Here is a 15,453-nt window from a genome sequence, read left to right on the forward strand (position 1 = left end):
CATCTCCTTGGGATCTCTCTCTCCCCCTTCCAAGGAGCCCCCTCCCCCATCCCTCCCCCGCCCCCTCCCCTCCCCAGGTCCCAGTCCGCGGTGGGGATGGAGAGACACTAACAGGACTGGGATGGGCGCTGTTGGCTGAGGGATCCACCTAGGAGCCGCGCCCCCGGATTGGCTCCGCGGCGCAGCGTACGGAGGTGGAGCCAATCAGGTGGCCGGGGCTGGGAGCTGCTGGGCGGCCGCCTCCTCACTGGAGGGATTCCTGGAGGAGCTGCAGTGTGGGGATGCTCCAGACCGAGGACTGCCCCCCGTGTCTCTCCTCCTCCTCCTTCTGCTGCGGCGGCAGCAGGACTTAGCAGCCGCAACTTGAGGCTCCCAGCCGGACAAGCCCACCCCTGATCAGGGTGGTGCTCCGCGGAGCGGGGGGCTCAGCGCCCCAAAGGGGTGTGTGTAGGGTGGGGGCGGCCAGCTGGGACCAGCTGGTGGCCCTGGAAAACCTCCCACACACCCACACCCACACACCCCTTTTGTGTTGCAGGCGGCCCCTCCGCGAGCAGAGGCAGTGAGAGGACGCGTGTGCCTTCGAGGCGGTCCGCCCGGGGAGAGCCACCACCACCTCCTGGTCTTCCCTGCAGGTAAGGCGGCGGGACTGGCGGTGCGGCCACCCGGGTTGGTGGTGCCTATTCGCCTGAATCCCTCGGCAAGATTTTGTTCTCCCGTACCTTTGGGTTTTGGGGGTGGGCGATGAGACCTGCGGAGGGAGCCCGGGATGGCCTATTGTGAGAGATCGGAGACCACATGTGCATCTCCGGGCAAAGCACTTTGCCCAGCGCCCCTGCTTCAGATCCTGGAGTTGCTATCTTGCTATCGGGCATCCCCCATCTTCCTGCTCCGTCTCTCCGCCTCCGCCCCCCACCCCAATCTCCATCCCTCACTTCCCCACCCCCTTTTAAGTCCCCCCCCCCTTTTTTTTCATCTTCACCCTCCTGCCATCCTAAGCACGCACAGGGTTTCTTTCTCCTCCTGGAGAGGACTGCCTGTTCTCAGAGGAGAGAAGGAAGGGATAGTGAAGAAAGGAGAAAGATTTCTTTCTGCGGGGGCAGAGGGGCAAGGGAGGAGGCGAGCTCTGTGGAAATGAGAGTACAGAAAGCAATTAAACGGAATAAAGCGAGTAGACCAGCCCTCCTGCCCGGCTGTCAGAGAGGGGAAGCATCAAGTTTGACTCGACCTCCTATTTGCAAGAGGCTCTGCCTCTCACTTGATTCGTTCCAACGGAACAAAAATAAACCGCGGATCCAACCCACATCCAACTGCTTAATTGCTGTTGTTTTGAAGCGCCAACCGCCTGACTTTTCCTGTTTTCACCTGTCCAGTGGGGCTATTTGGTATTTGCCCACCAGTGGTAATGTCTGAACTTTGAAGTGTTTCTTGCATAGAGAAATAAAAATAAAAACATATGATTACTTCCCTGAGGTTCTCTGGCATGGCCTTTATGTTGGGAGGCAAAAATAAATAAATAAAAATGTAAAGTTACAAACATTCGTAGATGACACCAGTGTTATTCCAAGGCTTGGTTTCTACTTTGAGAAAGCTAATCTAGTTAGCTTTGCGTACATGTTGATTTTCACTTTCCTGAATATTAGTTAACCCTTTGGGGAAATGAAGCAGCCATTTAACTTTTCTGTTACAGCTACATTTGTGTATGAATTGCCATTTCATTCTACCTTTCTACTATCTGTATTCTATTGCCTGGATACCTAATTCATGCATTGCCTTATTTTCTTATAATAATAATACCTAATAGATGTAAACATGATGTTTATACAATTTCGTTGCTCCAATTAAAAGGCATACGGAAGCTCAGTTGGCCAAAAATCCTCTTGTACTGGAACAAAGTTTAGAAAGTAATGGTAGAAAGGGAACCTCAAATTTAAAAAAAAAAAAAAAAATCTCAAAGGGAAAATGTTTTTGTTCTCAAGGAAGAGAGAGAGCAAAGCCACTATGTGCCCTAACTGCCTGCTTAATAGGTCAAGTGAAAGGTACTTGTTGAACAGACCTTGAGGGCAGCTTCAGCTATTTCTAATTCCATCAGCAGTGTTTCCTGTTATGCATCCGAGACAGCTAAGTGATTACTGTCAGATGGGAGAAAGTAGAGAGAAGTGTCTGGTTGGATGTAATGGGAAATCGTTCCAAGTGGGTCCTACATGAGTGCAGAGAAGCCAGCCGATGCTAGTGTCCAGATAAATCCCTTCCTTTGATTTACCAGGGGAAATGCCGAGTCTTACATTTGTGTGTGTGTGTGTGTGTGTGTGTACATGTCACTTGGGATAAGAAAAGGGAATCATCTTTCTGAACTCTGCCTGATCTTCCACACTAATCTATGCACCGCAGAAAGTATTTTTTTTTTTTACCACGTATCTTAGTGTATAAGTTTATACACCAACTTAGATAAGAGCTGGTTTCATTTAACATCGATGTAATGAATATTATTGTCTAAACATTTTTCATTTGAGACACTTGTCTCTGCTATCTAAGTGGAATTACCTAGAGTCACAAAAACAAGATCTTCTTTCCAGGGCTTTGACACTTAACTGGCTTTTTTCCTTTGTAATGTAGTGTTTTTGTTGAAAGCTGACTAAATTTTAGAGGTGCCACCTTTTGGTTACAAGGACAAAAAGGACAATCGCTTAATTGCCGCATGTGTAGACAACTGACTTGACAAGTTTAGACATGAAAAGATGTATAAAAAGGAAACCAACTATTTTCCATGTGAGCAAAAGAAGGTCTTGGTTGTTTATTTTTCCACTGTCTTAGGCAAGGTAAAAGTTTACGATTCTTGGTCTTTGACAAAGTTTTTTCAGGTCTCTCTATAAATGTTAATTATAGCAATGCCATGTAAAAGAGATGTATCTGAGTGGTTAGTTTTTAATATACTTCTGACAAATAAGTCTTTATGGATATTGGAAGTCAGAACTAATTCCAATATGTAGTGAGTGGATTGAGAAGAGATTTAAATTATAATCGGTCATCCCACCAAATGTTCTAATGTAACAATTTCATATAGCCTTCATCCTTTCTCTGTTTAAAAGGATATTTTGTAAATGTTATTAATATTTCTGAACAAACATGGTAATTAGACATTTTAAGATATTTTTATTAAAAATATTGCTAAAATACAAGGGAAATTTTAAAATACTCATTCCAGAAAATGCCACACAATGGAGTGTTTTTCCAGACTAGTTTTGAACTTCACTTCATAGTGAAGAAAATTAATTATTCTCTGTGGTCAAATTATCAGGTAGTTTTAATCAAGAAACATTAAAATGGGTAACATGGTGTTTACATTAGTAGGTATATATTTAAGGGGATGCTAACTAAAAAGGAAATACAACATAGTAGCTTGTGTTAATTATATTTGCAAAATGAACTGGAAGATGAATAGATGCAGAATGTATTAAAGATGTAATTTGAACTTCCTGTTAGCCTAATGACACTATGCATATAATATCAATTCATCTCTTTTGAGGTCAGTATATTAAATCAATTTAGAGTGAATTCCCCACACAGGTTTGTGGAGCCATCTGATCTCAAAGAACGTACACTTAAGACAGACGTTTTTATGAGCCTGCAATACTTATAGCTCACTCGTCTGATTTCCAGTTTGTGGAACAGCCAGTAAGAGACAGCATTAATTCCAAATCGGAACATAATCTTTCTTTTCCTAATGGTAGTTATTAAATAATTTGGGGGGAAGGAAAGCAAAAATAAAACAGTTTGATTACATAAGAGAGCAAATTTGGTCCAATGTTACAGAATACCAAAGTTAGACTTTCTGTCATAATGTTAGTGTGGGTCTTGCAAATATTTTGCTAAATAAGTAATGGTTTTTACAACTAAATATCCAACCTATCTGTGATTTTAAAAAGTTTTTAACTGATTTGGTTGCCATAAATGCATCTGTATCAAAAGTTTCAGATGTAAGAGATGCTTTCTAGCTGAATTTGTTTTCCATAAGAATTCACCAAAGCTATTTAAACAGGGATTAAATATGTGGCAGCCTAAATAAATAAATAAATTGTTTTTCAACTAGCATTTAAAGGTGTATAGGATGGGGCAAAAGTAGGTTTGCAGTTGTTCCTATGGAAAATAATATAATGGTGAATAAATAATATATAAATATGCTCTGTGTTCCATGCACTTACAACTATAAGCCTACATTTACCGCACCCTGTATATATATGTGGAGATAGATAGATAGATATAGATATAGATATATATGTGAATAAATATATGTAAATTTTTTTAATTTTTCTAAAAGGATTATAGACTAATGGACAATGTTATATAATCTGCTGACACTAACGGGTACTCTTGTAACCATTCAAAGAAAGATGACAGTCTCTTAGGGTTGCTCTTAATAGTTCTTTAGTTGAAAGGCTAGAAATACACAGAAGAAAAACTGAGGGGGGTAGGGTTTTTTCCCTTTAAACAGCTCTTCTATGGGTTTGGGAACAAGTGATATTTATTTGAATCATGGATTAGGAAAATAACTCCCAGTAACAGAAAATGCACTTCTATATAAAAGTAACAAATAAGATGAAATCATATTTTTACATGACTTGGACATAATGGGGCATAAAATTTCTGTCTTTCTAAGGCTTTTATCAGGTATTTCTTTTCATGTTTGCATAAAGATAAACTTGTTCTTAATCTTTTATAATATATAATAGAATGATATGATTATTACTGCTTTTTCAGGTAAAGGGGTGTGGATTGGTATATTTAATAATTCCTCTAGGAATGATTAACATTTTTTCATAATATTATGATAAACTTTATTCACACTTCCTCAGTAAGTATGGCTATTTTTTAAAAAGTAGATATTTAATCTTTCTAATTTGAAAAAAATACATTTTCCTTCAGCTTAATTGTCATTTTAAGAGAGTTCTTGAAGAGTTACCTTTATATTGGCTATAAGATAAACTGTGGTAGCAGGGTATATGAACATCACTCTACTCTTATATGATAGTAATAGAAAAATAAACTTATTTTAAAATATATTGATAATATGTTCACACTATCTATTGCAAGTATGGCAACATGCTGTCCTTTCTTGTATATATGAATAAAAATTTAACCTTTGCTGTTGAGAAATACTGCTATGTCATAGAAAAAGTAAGCAACCAGAGATGCAATTTCTGTAGTTTTAAATACAATTTTAAACATCCTATTAAAAAAAAACTTCCTTTTAAAATATTTATTTCTCTAATTTAAAAACAATATTTAAGAGAGATCTAAAACAAATTAAAACCTAATGTAGAATAAAATAGCACATTCGTGATAATGTTAGAAATAATTTTCTGCCACATCTTTGAAAAATATAAAGCAGATTTTAAAAAGTTCTATAATTTTAATATTTAGTTAAACCACAAGTTGTAATTGTTTACAACTAGTTCTGATTCTCTTTGGCTTTGTTTTGTCTTCATAACTACACTCAATGCTTGAAGGGATGTGGCATCTTGATTTTCAGAATTTGCCAGTAATGCAAATAAGGCGAGGTCAGAGGTCATTGTTGTTGGTTACTGCTATTGTGGAGATACAAAGGAAAAATACTGGTCATTTTTATATCTGTCTCACATATATATAGTATGTTGAACATAGTAAGTCATTTTGTTAAAGGGGTATTCTGGAATATTGTAATTCAAGTAAGATAATAAATACTTCTATTTCTTAGTCATTTGTACAAAATGAAAGCTGAAAAATTTCCACGTAGAATGAGAATGTTTTCTTTCAGCTACTATAAAAATCTGTTGAAACTATTTGTTTAAGATATAATTTCTTAAATTTTCCTGACATCCCTGTCAGATAACATTTTATTATAAATACTAGATTACAACCCTGCTACAGCATCCCCAAATTCTGTGCCTGAGACAGTTAGCTAAGTGCCGCAGACAGAAGCTAATTTTTTATTGAAATATCCAGTTAATCAAATCTAGGGATAGTACTGAAATTTGGTTTTACTTATCCAAGTGAAACTGTTTCTCTATTTGGGAAATGTAGCTTTGCTTAATTCTAAAGTGTTTAGAGTTCATATAATTAACTATTATTTTTGCCAAAGGGTATTATGTAAGTAAAAGGAGTTGTGTGTTGTTTTATGCAATAGGTAAATGTTTTCTTTTTTATTTCTAAATAATTCAGAAATAATCAAAGATAAAATGCACATAGGCACTTAAAAACCCAAATCAGAAGATTATGTAAGAACTAGAGGCCCACTGTACAAAATTTGTGCAAGAGGCTCTGGCCCTGGCCACCATAGTGGCCACCTCTGCCTCAGCCCCCACCGTCCCTGCTTCCTCTGGAAGATTGTCCAGAAGGATATTTAAAAGGACCTTTGCTCTAATTAGCATAGCAGGCGTTTATTATTATACATGTGAAACATTCTTTAACTGCACTTGGTTATATGAGATGTACTATCTCTTGTCCTCTTCCCACACCCTCCCAGATTTCAACCATCTTTCAGTAACATGGCGATAGAGGGAGAATCAGGCAAACCCACTTCACACCACTGGTGAGAGTTGCCTGGGTGCACCTTGTGGGGTCAGCACCTGTTTTCACTTGAGGCCCATTTCCTTCCTGTGCCCAGCCTCCTGGCTTGTTACCCCAGGCCTAGCTCCAGCTTGGAAGCAGGTGATTGGATTTACTAATTGCTACAGTTGAGACTCATTGGCATATCTTCATTATCAAGAAGGCAAAAAGCACATGAAATGCTCAGACCAAACATACACAGCTTCACCAAAATTAGTATTAATACTTAGAAAATGGGATATTAAATGTTACATAAATTTTAGGATAATTGATAAAATAGCTTTTGTTTCATGAAATTTCTTTTGATTACTCACAAGTAATCCAGGAAAAGGTGAGGTTGTTAGTCATGAATCAGTATGACTGTTTGTTTGTTTTTGTGTGTGTGTGTTTTAAAAAACTAATTTAAACAAGTTGATAAAACTCAAATAATTGCTAAAGAGAATTTCAGATCCTCGGATTGGCTTTAATACTTCCCAGATCCACCTGTCTTGTTATGAAGTCCCTTAGATATTCACATTCTCATCCTCATCATCACACATCATTGACAACAGATTTGTTTTTCTACGGAATCTGTGGTATCATTGTGAAACCATAAGGCTGGTTTTAGGATGGATTATTAACAATCAATTTTCAAATATAATTTTATGTGAGAGTTGCTGAAAGGGTAAACAACGTAGCATCAGAGTAGCAGGCTACACTCACTAAAATGTCAATTTAGAATTGTTTGCTCTTTCTTGAGAAGGAAAAAAGCCAATCGAGGGTGTTTATTTCCTCACGATGTCCTGCACTCCAGTATTATATACAATATAACAGTGGATAGCCCTTGTTCACCACCTACAAAAATGCTTATTTATGAGGAAAAATATCATCAGCACATGTGTTTTAGACAAATGACTCATTTGGCTTTTGAAACAGGAACAGTGGTTTAACAGTTCTCTAAGGCCTGAGCTCTTGTAGCACTCATATTTTGAGTTAGCAAGATTATTAAGAAGAAAAGTTGACACAGTTTCTCAGGAAAAAGAAAGGTAGCAAAAGCATTGAATCTGTTTCTAACTTGGAATGTCTGCCAGATCCTGGTTTACAAGGCTGGCTTTCTGCCTAATTCATAGCATTTTCATCGGGTTTGAGGAATGAAGGAAGTGTGAGCCATTGGGCATTAGAGATTCTTTCTAGAGCACCAGAATCCCTTCTATAAATAGAATAACATCATCAATATAAGGCCACAGGTTTTGTATTTAAGTATATATAAACCAGACCAATGTATGCCTAAAATTTGTGCTTGAGTTTTACCTATCTGCACTTAGGAAAATGAACTTAGATAATAACATAATGTTACAATTAACATCTGTTTTTATTGTTTTATTAAATTACTAGAGGCCCAGGGCACAAAATTCCTCCCTTGGGGAGCGTGTCTCTCAGCCCAGCCTGCACCCTCTTCAATCTGGGACCCCAAGAGGGATGTCTGACTGCCCATTTATGCCTAATCCTAAACAGGGAGTGGGGCATCTCTCTAACAATCCAGGACCTGTTGGCTTCCAACTGCTCTCCTGCCTGCCTTCCTGATTGCCCCTAACCACTTTTGCCTGCCAGCCTGATCACCCTCTAACCACTGCCCTCCCAGCCTGATGGATGCCTAACTGCTTCCTTGCCATCCTGATTGCTCCTAATTGCCCTTCCCTGCAAGCCTGGTCACCCCTAACTGCCCTCCCTTGCAGGCCTGGTTCCTCCCAACTGCTCTCCCCTGCTGGCCATCTTGTGGTGGCCATCTTGTGTTAACATGGGGCAGCCATCTTGAGTGTTGGAGTGATGGTCAATTTGCGTATTACTCTTTTATTAGATAGAATAATGTTAAATTTTAAAAGCTAAGCAATCACCTCAAGATACAACTGACTTTAATAATTCAAGGACATGACATTTCAACAAAAAGCCATATACTCTAAATTAACCCTGCTTTTTAATTGTGGGGGAAAAGAACAAAAAGTACTTGATATACAAGTTTTCAATTTTTTTCCCAAGGGAATCATATATACTTTCTGAATCACACTTAGACAACACAAAATGAATACTGATGAGAGGAGAGAGCCGACATCTCCAGGAAAAAGTGGAAGAGACAAGTTCTGTTATGCCTTTAAGAATCTGTCTCTTCATTTATATATTGAATAGATAGCAACAGTTTCATTTCTCTTGACTTCTGGACTTTTAGAACTATATGCATTGAAGCTCTCTGCCAGAATAGATTTGTTCAGCTCTTCCGCTAAAATGGTAATATAGCAATTTTCTCGCATTCCCTCTTTTCCTTTCTTATTTTTTTTTTCCTTTTCTTATTCTTCCTACCATTCTTTTTTATACTTAAATGAATTATCTTCCTCTAATCACTAACTGATAGCTTGGTACACCAGGCTCCATACTAATGGGTTATTTTTTGCCAATAACCAATAAATGTATTTCTTAGTTTTTATACATTTTAGGTTAGTTTTATGAAACACATGCATAGATAAGTATGGGAGCAGGTTCTTAATTTGTTTATGTAACTGGTACACTTAAAGGGAATGTGCCATGATTTTAAAGTTTTTTTTATAAGTAGGTTTTATTGATTTCAGAGAGAGGAAGGGAGAGGGAGAGAGAAACATCAATGATGAGAGAAAATCATTAATCCATCTGCTTTCTGCAAGCCCCCTACTAGGAATCAAGCACAAAACCCAGGTATATATCCTGACCAGAAACCAAACCATGACGTCCTGCTTTATGAGTCCATGCTCAACCCTGGAGACACACTAGCCAGGCTAGTGTTTTTAAATTCGTAAATATAAAGTCTTGCCTACTTATCATTTCTAGAACAAAATTGATTGCAGAGAGATAATACAATAATATTTAAAAGTGGAAGAACCCTGGTTAGTTTGCTTAGTGGTTTGAGTGTTGACCCATGAACCAAGGGTTCCAGGGTTTGAGTCCAGGGTCAAGGGCTTGTACATCCATTGCACATTCCCCAGCCCCAGCAGGTGCAGGAGGCAAACAGTCAATGTGACTCTTAAATGGACCTCTCTCTCTCTCTCTCTCTCTCTCTCTCTCTCTCTCTCTCTCTCTCTCTCTTTCTCTCACTCTCCCTTTCTCCCTCTTTCTCTCCCCCCCCTCTTCCTCCTCCTCTCTCCCTTCCACTCTCTCTAAAAATCAATGGAAAAATATCCTTGGGTGAGGGTTAAAAAAAAAAAAAAGTAAAAATAAGTGACATGTACTACTAGGTAGCTTTTTTTAATTTTTATTTTGCTCTTTCAATGATAATTAAATAATTGTTTTCATGATAGTTGTATAGCACTATATTTAAAAAAATAAATTGCCTTATTTTATTTTGATAATGAAGAGATTCTCCATTTTACAAATAAAGGAGACTGAGCAGTTAAGCGATCTGCCTGTAGTTACACACATAGGAAGCCTTTTATAATTTTTTCTACAGAAGCACAGGGCCTAGCATTTAGAAATGGGGGGAAAAGTATGTATTTTAATTATTTCAAAATATAAAAACTAGTTTGCTCTTTTTACCAAAATGAAAATAAAATTCTAACATGATACCCAATGTTGAATTACATAGTCTTTATTATTTTTGTTAAAAAACATAAGACAATTTTAATAAACTGTCATTACTTACATTACTCTAACTGTGAAAGAAATTATATTTGTATTTTAAAATTATTGCACGAACAGTTTTTTTGTGTGTGTGTGGTTTTTTTTTTCTCAAACAATTACAGGAATAGTTTTTAAATATATAAAAGAAATCACTAAGCCTGAGTCACTAGGTTCAGTTGCCCTTCAATCATTGCTGTATAACTGTGACATTAGATGTCATTTCACTGTTTTTCTTTATAAATAAGAAACTAGTAGTATTAAGCCTCTTCCTTGAGTACACAGAAATGTGGTTGGAATAATGTGCGTAGCTTATCACAAACTCCCCAATCTTATCATGTCTCATTATGTTTCTCATTGGTACTCACACATATAATTGCTTACTGTTTTCTGAATCTAACATTAATGGAAGTTGTTGAATCTATGGATGCCTTTTTTCCTTTATTCAAAGTTAGAAAGAGGTAGGAAGAGAATATATCCAAGCTCCGATTATTATTCAGCCCTAATGTGTGAAATCCATCAATTGGCAATTCTTTGTATTAAGACTCAAACACAATTGGGAGTGATTGTCAATTGCCATGCACATTGCAATGTGGATTAACATAATTGACTTTCTAGCTGAGCTGATATAAGGAAACAGGAGTTTTAATTGGGAAAGGCCTGTAGAAAGAATGCAAGATTAATGAGATCATAGGATAGGTATTTATGGTGATTTTGGACAAACATAGGGTAATCATATTCTTGTATTCTTAATATGTGTCCGCATCCTTTTGTGTGCTTTTGCATACTTAATTCCATTAATATTCCCAATAACCTTATGAGATTGGTACTAATTTACCTATAATTTTTAAATGAGAAAATCATAGGAAATAACTTGCCAGAGTCACATAAATATTATGTAGCCCCAAACTGTCTATATATATATATATATATATATATATATATATATATATATATATATATATATATATAAAGCCAATACCCAGCCAGAAATAATCACATTAAGCTCATCACTGGCCGGAGAACAGTACAGATGCTATCAAAGAGGTAGAGATGACCTACAGAGATTGGAGAGACATAGGCAAACTTTATCCACTTCTTAGCAATGTGATCAAAACATCAAACTTGGGCCGAAACCGGTTTGGCTCAATGGATAGAGCGTGTACACTTGGTTGCGGGCATATCCCCAGTAGGTGGTTTGTAAGAGGCAGCTGATCGATGACTCTCTCCCATCGATGTTTCTAACTCTCTATCTCTCTCCCTTCCTCTCTGGACAAAATCAATAAAATATATTTTTTTAAAAATTAAACTTGGAATCTTCTGGATCTGAGTATAAATACCTACTCTGGCATGGTAAGCTTCAATAAGGTAGTTCATACTAAAAGTTTTATTTCAGGAAGGGAAATATAGTAATGTTTGCAAATTTCTACTCTGTTATCAAATGACAGAGTTTACCACTCTTGCCCCACCCTCCCCCATTTTGTTTGTTTGTTTGTTTGGTTGGTTTTGTTTTGTTTTGTTTTAGTCAGGAACTCTTTCATTTGTAAAAATGTCACCAAACTCAAAATGGTTTAAGAAATAAAAGGGATTTTAGAGGCCAGGTTACCATAAAGTTCAGGAATATTCCTTATTTCATCATAGCTAGAAATGGAAAATCAAACCATCTGATTAGATCCAGACCTATTGCTTCTTATTCCACCACCCACCTCCCCACCTTGTCCCCTCCTCCTCTCTGTTTCTGTTCTGCCAGTGGGTTGATGGTTATTATGAGTTTAATGGTATATGATTACTTATGATTGCATATTGACTTTGTAAACATAGACTCTTTGGGTTTGAATCCACACTCTACTACAATTTAGTTCTACTTTTCTTTAGCATTGTTCTTTCTTTACAGTAGTAAGGATGTTTCTAGTGACCATAGGGCATATATAAGAAAATGTGTAGTGAATGTCTTCTTCCCCCCCAAAAATTTCCAGGATAAGTTTAATTGGAACAACTTAGATCACTTGTCCTGGACCATTCACTATGATGAGGGTGGTGAAATAATGATATTTTTCTAAGCCAGGCCTTGTGTAGTATCTGGATTTGAAAGTTAGACATAGCACTACTCATCTATATAGAAAGAGAGCTCTGCTGATTCAAGAAGGAAAGTGGTTAGATTTAGGCCAGGCAAAAGCAACACATGTGTACTAGCTCATAAGATAAGAGCAATGGCCCATCAGAAAGGATGCTGACTAGCATTAATGCTGGGGCAGGATGGCTCCAGGAGATTCAGAGAATTCTAGGGAAAGGTGCATAGTAGTTGAGGATGTGGGAAAAAAGTGGCACAAGGATGGCTGTTTACAAACGAGTGTGGAGTGTTCAGTAATTTAACACCGATATGACTATACTAGTGTGAAAAGGCTGAACAGCAGGCAGAGAATGAGGGCAGAGTTGAGTGTCTTTGACTCTCATTAGGTCCTTGCATCATTGCCTTGGCTTCTTTCTTTTTTATTACAGAGGCAATACACTTGTAGGGCTTGAGGATTTTTAGGGTCTCAGCCCAGTGGAGCTGAGAACAGCCAACTGAAGACACTCATAGAGTCACCTGTATATGTATATCAGTACTTCAAATTTTGTTAGTTTTGTGTAGGGAGTGTTCTTTCAAGGGGTTTATAAAGTTTTATTTTATAATTGCCCCAACTTTACATTCATGGCTACAGATGCAATAGAATAACTGCATGAAAGCACTATAGATTTTCTCTTTGCTGTACTATAAACTGAAAAGCAATTAATTAGGAATAATGTATTTCTTCAGTAAGTGCTATGATGTACCTACCACTGTTTCGAATGCTGGGAATACAAAAGCAAACATCAGAAAAAGTATTTGTTTTTATGTAGCTTGCATTCTAGAGGACAATGCAGATAATTAAAAAAACAACAAACAACAAAATATAACTAAGGCAGTGTGAAGCATTGAGATATGATATAAAATAATAAAACAGGATAATAAATAAAACAATGTAATACTAGGGGCTCTGGTTAACCAATAATATATAAACTGAGACATAAAAGGAAAATAAGTCAGCTACGTAAATGTCAGAGGAAGGCTTTGTCGATAAAAGAAACTCCAGTGAGGAAACTGCTGCGGGAATGAGTTTGGTCTACAGCAGTTCCTCCCTCCTCCCCAACCCATGGTTTTGCTTTGCATGGTTTCACTTACCCAAGGTCAGTTGCAGTCCAAAAATACTAACTATAAAATTCAGAAATAAACAACTCATAAGTTTTAAATTGTATGCCATTCTGTGCAGTGTGAAGAGATCTTGTGCTATCCCATTCCGTCTTGCCGGGGACTTGAATCATGCCCTTTTCCAGCATATTCACCCTGTGTGTCATCACTGCATGTGAGTCACTCTGTAGCCATCTAGGTTATCAGATCAACTGTGGACTCCCAAGGTATCTCAGTGCTTGTGTTCCAGTAATCCTTATTTTACTTAGGAATGGCCTCAAAGTGGATGGGTAGTGATGCTGGCAATTCAAAATGCCAAAGAGAGAACTGAGGGAAGCTCATTGGTGGGGCTACGTGCCGAGTGCACCTTGTCACTCTACCCCATGTCCCCTGGGAAGGTCTGAGACTAGGGCCAAGAGCAGCCCTAACAGGGCCCTCCCTGAGCTGCGAGGAGGTGAGTTCCCAAAATGCCAAAGAGAAGCTCTAAAGTGCTTTCTTTTAGTGAAAAATTGTGTCTGTATTGGAAAAAATGTAGCATGTATTGGGTTTGAAGTTGTCCATGGTTTGAGGTATCCACTTGGTGATCTTAGAACATGTTCCCTGTAAATAAGGGGGGACTACTGTCTCGCAGTAGAGACAAAGGGCAAATGTAGCTGACTGTAAAGATACTGGTTTCATGAGTTTGACCCTGCTTTAATATTTTAATTAAAAATAATATATACCCCTAACCAGTATAGCTCAATTGGTTGGAGCATCATCCAGTGTACCCAAGAGTTGAGGGTTCGATTCCCTGTCAGGGCACATACCTGAGTTATGGGTTCAATCCCTGGTTGGGGCGTGTGTGGAAGGCAGCCAATCAATGTTTCTCTCTCTCATCAATACTTCTCCCTCTCTCTCCCTCTGTTCTTTCTCTAAGCATATCCTGGGGTGAGGATTAAAAAACAAACATACAATCTGCAAACATTATTAAGGAACATTTCAAAACAATGATTATATACAATCTAAACATTATTGAAATATATTTGGTGTCTTATTTCTGCATGATATTATTTCAGACTGTACATATGCTTACTTTATTTTTTATGGTTACACTCATCAAATACATCCTATTTCTACCCTGACTTTCAAAATGTATTTTCATCCTATTTCTACCCTGACTTTCAAAATGTATTTTCAGATGACTTATATGTGTATATTTCATCCTCCATTTTCAACTTTAGAAGAGTAACTCCTTTTATATTCCATTGACACTTATTGTATATATTTTGTGAAATCTTAATAACCTTCCTTCTTTTGCCTTAATTTCTAAGGGAATGGAGCACATGGCCTACCTGATTTTATTATTTCTCTGAATTAAGTGAACATCTTGACTTTTTATCACGGTAATAATTTTTTTCACTGTAATTTCCTTTTGAGTATATTTTTTATAATATCCTACAAAACTCTAATTTAGATTTTGAAACAAAAGTAAATAAACACTGAGAACATAATGAAACAAATTATTTTGTGTCGATTATAATTTAGACAACACAAGTCTCAGAGCATTAACCGGAAATTATTTTTCCTCTATCTAGTTTCATATCCTGGTTTCAAGAACTCAATAACCGAAGTTTACCTGGGTCACTCTGTGATAGTAAACGAGGTGCTTACAGAGGCATATTAACTTTTGTGAGCCTGCAGTACCGCTCCATGCACTGCAGCAGTAATGAAGCAGTAATTAAAGCGTCAATCTTAAAGGGCCCTCTTTCCCCCCCTAAGACTCGTATACACATTATGCTCTGATAATAACATATTTTGGAAGTGGAGTTTTCTTTGCTGAGTTCACATTAAACAACCTGTATTTGAGCACAGCAAGAGTATAATAATGGACTGTTCTAGTTAATTGGGGCATGCTCTGTATATTCCTTATGTGTGGAGCCAAGGCTCTTTTCTATCCTGAATATCCTATGCTATAGGACATATGTACATATATATTTGCAAATGTAGTATATTTGAATTTTTTAATGTATCCAATCATTCCACTACATACAAGTTTTCAGGATTTC

General features: G+C 37.5%; 1 protein-coding gene across 3 annotated transcripts in view; it reads left to right on the top strand.

The window, feature by feature from the left end:
• Window positions 1-239: 239 nt before the first annotated feature.
• SYT1 (synaptotagmin 1) overlaps window positions 240-15,453 on the top strand; it is a 522,786-nt gene continuing 507,572 nt past the window's right edge. For 2 of the 3 annotated variants that reach the window (XM_045588281.1, XM_036456670.2), the window contains exon 1: window positions 241-632. The gene's annotated coding sequence lies outside the window, so the exon portion shown is untranslated. Of the gene's footprint in view, window positions 633-15,453 lie in introns of all 3 variants that reach the window. The other variant, XM_036456675.2, reaches the window with a different exon arrangement.

The sequence above is a fragment of the Pipistrellus kuhlii genome, unplaced genomic scaffold (genome assembly GCF_014108245.1).
Source record: "Pipistrellus kuhlii isolate mPipKuh1 unplaced genomic scaffold, mPipKuh1.p scaffold_m20_p_3, whole genome shotgun sequence".
In the NCBI taxonomy this organism is placed as follows: domain Eukaryota; kingdom Metazoa; phylum Chordata; class Mammalia; order Chiroptera; family Vespertilionidae; genus Pipistrellus; species Pipistrellus kuhlii.